Below are 7302 nucleotides of genomic sequence, written 5' to 3' on the forward strand. Positions count from 1 at the left end.
GTGAACTGTGAAAAAATGCAAGCTCAGCATGTGAGGGTCTCTTCTAAGAAAGCTTTGGTGCTGGGCCTAGAGACTATTATCCAGAAATTGACAGAAGAAAAATAGGAGTAGAAATTATTTCTTGAATAATTGGGTTCCAACAATGTGTATATATCTTAACCAAAACCCTGGATGTTACTCAGAAGGAAATGGCTACCCGATGCAGAGCTCTGAGCACAGATGTACATTCCTTGCAAATGTGTAAGAATCAAACAGCAACATTCTGTAAGGAATCTGAACTTCCAAAGGGTATTTCTGTGATGTAGTCACATGTTGGGTCTGGTACAAATATGTCCTGTTCTGAGTTTTGCCTTTCTTGTTAACTTGTCCACCAAGAAACATAAACTTCAGCTTAAGATTTTTCCTGAAAACAGTTTTTTTTTCCTGAAAACCTAGGGGTTTTCTATTAAAAACAAAAATAAAAAAAACCCCAACCAACCAAAAAACCCCCCACACAACCCCGCCCCCCAACCATTCTGTCACCCATCCCAAGTTCCTTCAGACAGGGAGAGAACTGAAACCCTTTTGTCTTGAGACTTCTATACACCTGTTCTGGCTGCACGGGAAAGTCAGCAGAAGACCTCTGCCTTTGTATGCAGCTTGCTAGCATCTGGCAACCTGTTACATGTGATCTGCATGCAGCCAAAGGTATGAATAACTGTGTCAAAGACCACATCAGAGAGTTGCAAAGGGCAGATGCAGCACCATCCATCCATACAAATGTAATCCCAACCCAACTAGCATTAATTCTGTTTTGTCTAGATTGTCTGAAAGCAAATAGCTAAAACTGAATCTAACTCATTCTTTGGGAAATTAGAGAAACTATGAAATCTGGATCTGCTGTGAGGAAAATGTGGAGTGGAGTATCATTAGAACTAGCACATACATATTGATATAGCAAACTACTGATCAGAGCTTTGCGTGGCCCCAGGTGTGACAACAGTGGATGAGCAGTTATTCATACAACCCAGTGGGATCTCTCACCAAGAGAAAAAAGGAGCCACTGCAAATCAGTTCAGTCTACCTTCTAGGGAAGATATGGTTAAAGAGAATTTGTCTGGTCTTTTTTCTCTTGTATGCATATAAAGGGACTGTAGAAATAAAAGTAATATTTTTAAAATGGCCTTACCTGGGTGTCGCTAACAATATCTGAGGTTATTGAACCTGAGCAAATTTTAAAAATTGAATTTAGCTTTCACCATTCTGCAGTTTCAGCTTGAACAATGAAGCGACACTAATCCATTTCATGTTACGTTCATATCCATTTTGACACCTTTCACAGGCTAGCATAGTACTGTGATGACTGTGGTTTCAACACTACAGTGATCTTTACAATCAGAAGGGAGTGGTTTCTTTCTATTTCCTAACATTATGAAGTATCAGTATTCATATCAGAACTCTAAAAAAATAATCTCTAAACTACTTGATAACGTTATCTTCAAAAAAACTTTAGAAATACTCAGTTGAGCAATAAGTAAAAACTCTATTGACAATAGCTTTTCCATGTTACGGCACAAAGCCTGTATTTCTCTTTTTACTTTGTTTTGTATTATATAAAACAATGTGTGTTATTTATTAAATGTATCTCTTGCGACACCTCCCAAGGGTATGCAGGGTTGTGAGGCACATCACCACCACCTACCTTTAGCATAAGGAAGTCTTATCTGTACCTACTGTGGGTCAGCTCACTGAAACCACCAACCTCTGGCACCACAAACACTATTTCTAAGGCCTCTACAGGCCTTAGTTCCTTTTGTACAAGTTAGCCACAGGCACACAGCAATGGCACAATCCGAGTGTTCTCTGTACCATTCGGACTTCTATCCATTGAACTCTCATAGATTAACCAGGCCTGCTGTTCCCAAAAGAACAATATACACCAGATTGTAAGATTCAACTCAGAACGACCACTGTACTTAATACAATGCATGCGCACACACACATCATCATCAAAGAACAGAGAGACAGAGAGTAAGAATATAGGAAACAAATGGTTACATCAAATACAAAATCATAATACACTTTCTAGAGACTAAATGTAACGAACAAGTTAAGTTTCTTTAGACAGGAGATTAACACACCCAAAGTTCTTTCCAGTGTTTTCAGCCTGCCTGATTCAGACCTTTCTTTCATGGACCAAGCTTGCTGTCCATTTTCTTCCTGGGTGAGGGAAGCCAGGGTGTCTTATACTACAGCAAACCTTTGATATGCACCTCAAGATAGGGGCCTCCCTCTATTTCCTGTTTTCTTCTTCCTGTTACTTTTCTCCTTCTGAAGTTTTTACAATCCTTCATTAGCATTTGGTTTAGACTATTTAGACCTACTCTGAACCACACAATACTTAATATACATGTAAACAGACAGATAAATATTTCTTGCCTGACAGAAAACCTGTTTTTCACCTTTTCTGGTGTTCAGTCCCTAGACGCAGACCTTAAGAACATAATTTTCAATATATATGCATAACTCCTTACACAACATCTGGACATGCATTTTACAATGATATTTATGACCAGCATGATGCTGGCTTTCATCTGAAACTTCACATGACATGACACTCTTTGGTGAACAAGAATGTAAATACCAGACCCAGAAGTTCACTGTAGCTTTTACGCACTCCATCTGTACCTTTGCCAGCTGGTCTATCAGGTTCCTGGATCACAGTTCTGGAATAGCTTTTGATGCACCCCATAGAATCTCTCATCATCATTATATAAGCACCATTTAAATCAATCAGTGTATGTAAATACTATACAAATCTGCAACATGTTACTCTTCAGAGAAAAGTGAAAGGCTTAGTTCTGACATCACACAGATTTTGTCTGGGAGTAACTGAATTAAAATCAGTGGATTTACTCCTGGGTTATAGTAGTTAAGGACAGAATCAGGCCCTAAATCTGAAGTCTGTGATGTTGTGATTTCATTAGGTGACAGTGAAATCAGATGCAATCTTTGAAAACAAAAATACTTTCTATTTACATGCTTCCTTCCACAGGAGGTGCTCAAGAGACATACATGTGAAGTTTCACAAGATGACTGTGAGTGGGGAGAGGCAGGGCCGACAGGAAACCCAAATCTCTGTCTGGCCTCATCCCCAGGTGCAGGATAGAATAGGTATAAACTTACAGCAGCCCTAAACTTTTCAGTGGGCTGTGATCCCCTTACAGCCATAGATTAGCCGAGGATAGCTGGAATGTATCATGCTTCTTACCCCTGCATCAGAGGCTGTGAAGAGACCTCACAGCTGGCTCAGGGTGCCCACATGGCTCCTGAATATTCCCACTCCCCTGGCATCTTGGCTCACTATTATTATTCATGCTGAGGTACAGAAGAGTTTAATGACTTTCCTATGCTCATGCAAGGAATCTATCACTGGGCAGGAAACAGAACCCCAGTCTCCCAACGCCTTCTTCTGTGCGTTATTTACCAAGCCACCTTTCCTCAGTATGAGCTATTAACAAGGCCTGCCGGCACTGTCATTTGCAAAAGAGAGGTCAAAAAAACCAAGAATCTTCTTAGGCAAGTGTCTCTAATAACAACACCTAACGCTAGAATTTACATTATCGATACAAACTCTCAGTTTAGCTCAGGAATTATGTTGTTATCCAGAATAAGAATGATTATAGCATTCTGGAGTTTAAGTGCAAATAATCATGTTTCTCTGTGTTAGACAGATTTGATTTGTGAAGGCTAATCTTTCTACAGCCACTTCCTTTCTACTTTACAGAGCTAGATCAAGAGAGGAAGATTTTCCCATAGCAAAACTCACCTACCAAAATAATTCTGATCTTGTTGTAGATTCAACCTGAATCTTTTGTGGTCCATTCAGCATAGAAAGCCCGCTCAAGTGGATATTTTAATCACTAAAATTCAGTATCTGATTCCCACATGGAGTATTTTTAACTGCACTAATAGTTTGCCTGAAAATCTATCAGTGCTTCTAACCAGAAGGGGGCAGTATTCATTTCAACATTCAATTGCTTCTGTAAATAAAACTATTTGTTATAGGTGTCCTGCTTCCCACTCATAATCACTAAAAAGTAAAATCAATATCTATTTGGCAAGGAAGTTTAAGCCAATCCACAAGTCAGTAGAATGTACAGCGCAAGAGTCAAATTTACAGTCAGGATCACCTCAAATAAGCAAGGTCTCCAATGCCATTATTTATAGGCCATCATTAACTAGGCCACTGATTTTTGTGGAGTGGCCAGGTAGTACAAGTTTCACTGGGCTTTCAAAATTAAACAAAATTGTTAGGAAATACAGAAGAAAGAGCATTCTGACATCAAAAACCAGGAGGGTGGAGCTTGGGTGCTTTGTGTAGTGTGCACAGCATCAAGATGGGAGGATAGTCCCATAATTCAGAATGATCATTTTTAATTTAATATGATAGTAATTCTTAGCATATATACAACGCATTACAACTTCAGAGCACGTAGATCCATGTCTCAGATTCATGGCCTCTCAGAATTGAAGCCTTTCTCACTCATAGCCTTGTTCTTTCTCAAAGCTCCTGTTATAGGCTTCAGCCCAGATTTTTAAAGGCATTTAGTACCTAAAGATGCAGATAGGGACCTCATGGGATTTTCAAAAGTGCCCGGGGCTGAACTCACTGAAATCAAGAGGAGTTATGTGCTCAGATGTTTTTGAAAATTCTATTAGTTGCCTATCCACATCTTTAGGCACCTAAAGGCTTTAAAAAATCTGGTCCCTCTGCTTCTTCATCTTTCTCCGCTGCCTTTCCTCTAACCTTCTACAGAAGGCTTGGGCCTTGTGTACATGCACAAGTTGCCTCCCTTAAACTTACATTGATTTTAAACTAATTTAGTTAAACCGGTGCAAACCTCTGTGTAGACACTCTTATTTTCATTTAACAGTGGTTTATTGGGTTTTAAACTGTTCCTAATTGATGTAAGCTAAACTAAAAGAAGACTGGACCTAAACTGAAGTAGGTGTGTCTACACGGGCTTCTGCACTAGTTTAACTAAACTGATTTAAAATCACATCTTACATTAAACTGGTGTGATTTTCTCATGTAGAATCTCATCTTTTACATTTTAGGAGCATAAGAATTATCAAACTGGATCAGCTCTGAAGTCCATCTAGCCTAGTGCCCTGTCTCTAACTGTGCCCAATATTATACACTAAAGAAGAAAGTGCAAGAACACTGGAATAGGCAGATATAAAATAATCTGAACCCCATATTAGGTCCCATCCTGATCTCTAGTAGTCAGATATTGGCTTAAACCAGAGGTAATCAATTATTTTTTGTCAAGGTCCAAATTTCTTGATCAAGGTCCAGACTCCAGAGAAAATAATAAAATAATAAGTAAATAAAAAGATGTCAAGGTCCATTCAAAAGTGTAGGGCAGTTGAGATTCGGCCCACAGGCCACCCATTGACTACCCATGGGTTAAACCCTGAAGTTAAATATCTCTTTCAAAATTATTGGCAATAATGATTATATGGTGATAACAAGAATATCGAGTTATATGTTCAATCCTTTTCTGAATCCTACTAAATTCTTGACCTCAGCAATTTTCTGTGGCAGTGAGTTTTGCACTCTTATTATGCATTGTGTGAAAAAGTATTTTCTTTTATCAGTGTTGAATTTGCCACTTTTGCACTTAATTTATTGGCCCCTTGTTCTCATGAGACTGCTGCCAGAATACCTCCCTCTGCCATTCCAGTAGGTCTATGTCTACCTTTGCCAAAGTAGCTATGTCTTAAAATTATGGTAGTTCATTCACCATCATTGGAATAACTTTGCCATCCTGCTTCTGCAATATGACTAGCCCTGGGAGGAAGTACATCCTGCAACTGCAAGGAGACTGCAATTCCCAGTAGCATACTCAGTGGAACATGTGGCTTAAAATTTATGTAGTTTTCATGAAATTACGTGTGTGAGAGCCTGTTCTGACGTTTTCAGGGGACTCTGTGTGAACATTCTCAGCCCTGTCAACCTCTGGTAGAGGTGATCTTTAATATCACTTTTTTCTGGCATGGATTTCTTTGTGCTAAACAAGTCAGAACTTTTATGTCAAGCACCACTCTAGAAAAATATATTCTCAGCCACACTATGCTCCTATAATAGTGGACCACTTTGATCTGGAGACAAGAAAAGCACAGGTATTAGTGGCAAAGAGTTCAGTTGTGTTAAAGGCAAAATAATCAGGATGAAAACCTCTATTTACTATTGGTTGATTAATTATTACAAAATTGTTGTAGTAGTGAGAGAAAAAGTAAAATTGTTACACCCTACATGAAATTCCCAGAGTCTGAAAAGCTAATATTAGCATCATTTTCTTACCTCCTTCTCACACTGTAGTCTCTGGGTTTGTTAAGAAATATTTTTGTAAAATGGCAAAAACCATTTTCTTTCTCCATTGGTCAAAACATCAGAACTTCTTGGATTGTTACACTGTGTTCAGAGAAGCAGCAGGTTCTGAACCAATTAATTTAAATGAAAACAACCCCATACATCTGCAATGTATTATTAAGTTCTAGCCTTCCAGTGTTTTTGGAATACTATAAAATATGAAGGAAAGAGTCTGAACAAGAAGCTTGGAAATTCTGCCCTTGAAATTTAATCTGTTTTAACATCAAAATGTAATAATTATTTTTTCATTTTTAATTGTGCAATACATACCCCTAAAAAGTCTTGCATATAATAGTGAGACCGTGACTGCAGAGAAGAGAAATAGTATCTCCCATTAGGAGTGGGAGGAAAACAAGAATGTTTGCAACTATTAACTATCCATATAATATATTTTAGTGATTGGGTTTTGAAGAGCAGAAGAAATATAGTGAAAACAGTCTTCAGCATCCACTCAAAGGCTCTACTAAATTCACTTGCCTCATAGACTTTTAAAAGATAAACAGAACTGTACTGGAAAATTTGGGGAATACTTTAAACTGTTCATTTAAGAAAAGGAGGCATCTGTTGGAGGTGTTCCTTTGTGCAGGTTTCACTGTATAGTACTTTATGAGTACATGCAGGTAGCATGTTTTACCTGAGTATATCTGTAACTTGGATTCACTAGTGCCTAAAAATAAGTGAGATAAAAAAAGCATATATTAATCCTTGCATATACATTGTTTAGACTAAACCACTGTATTCTTACAAACCACTCTTTGTCACAAGGAAAAAAAATATTGATTTCACATTATTGAAACCCTGTAATCCTGTAATTGAGCATTCAGGAAGAACATATATATTTTTTGTCTTTTATAAGAAATGTACTTGATATTCATAGAGTGAAC

Source organism: Chelonoidis abingdonii, chromosome 8, assembly GCF_003597395.2.
Source record: "Chelonoidis abingdonii isolate Lonesome George chromosome 8, CheloAbing_2.0, whole genome shotgun sequence".
Lineage (NCBI taxonomy): Eukaryota > Metazoa > Chordata > Testudines > Testudinidae > Chelonoidis > Chelonoidis abingdonii.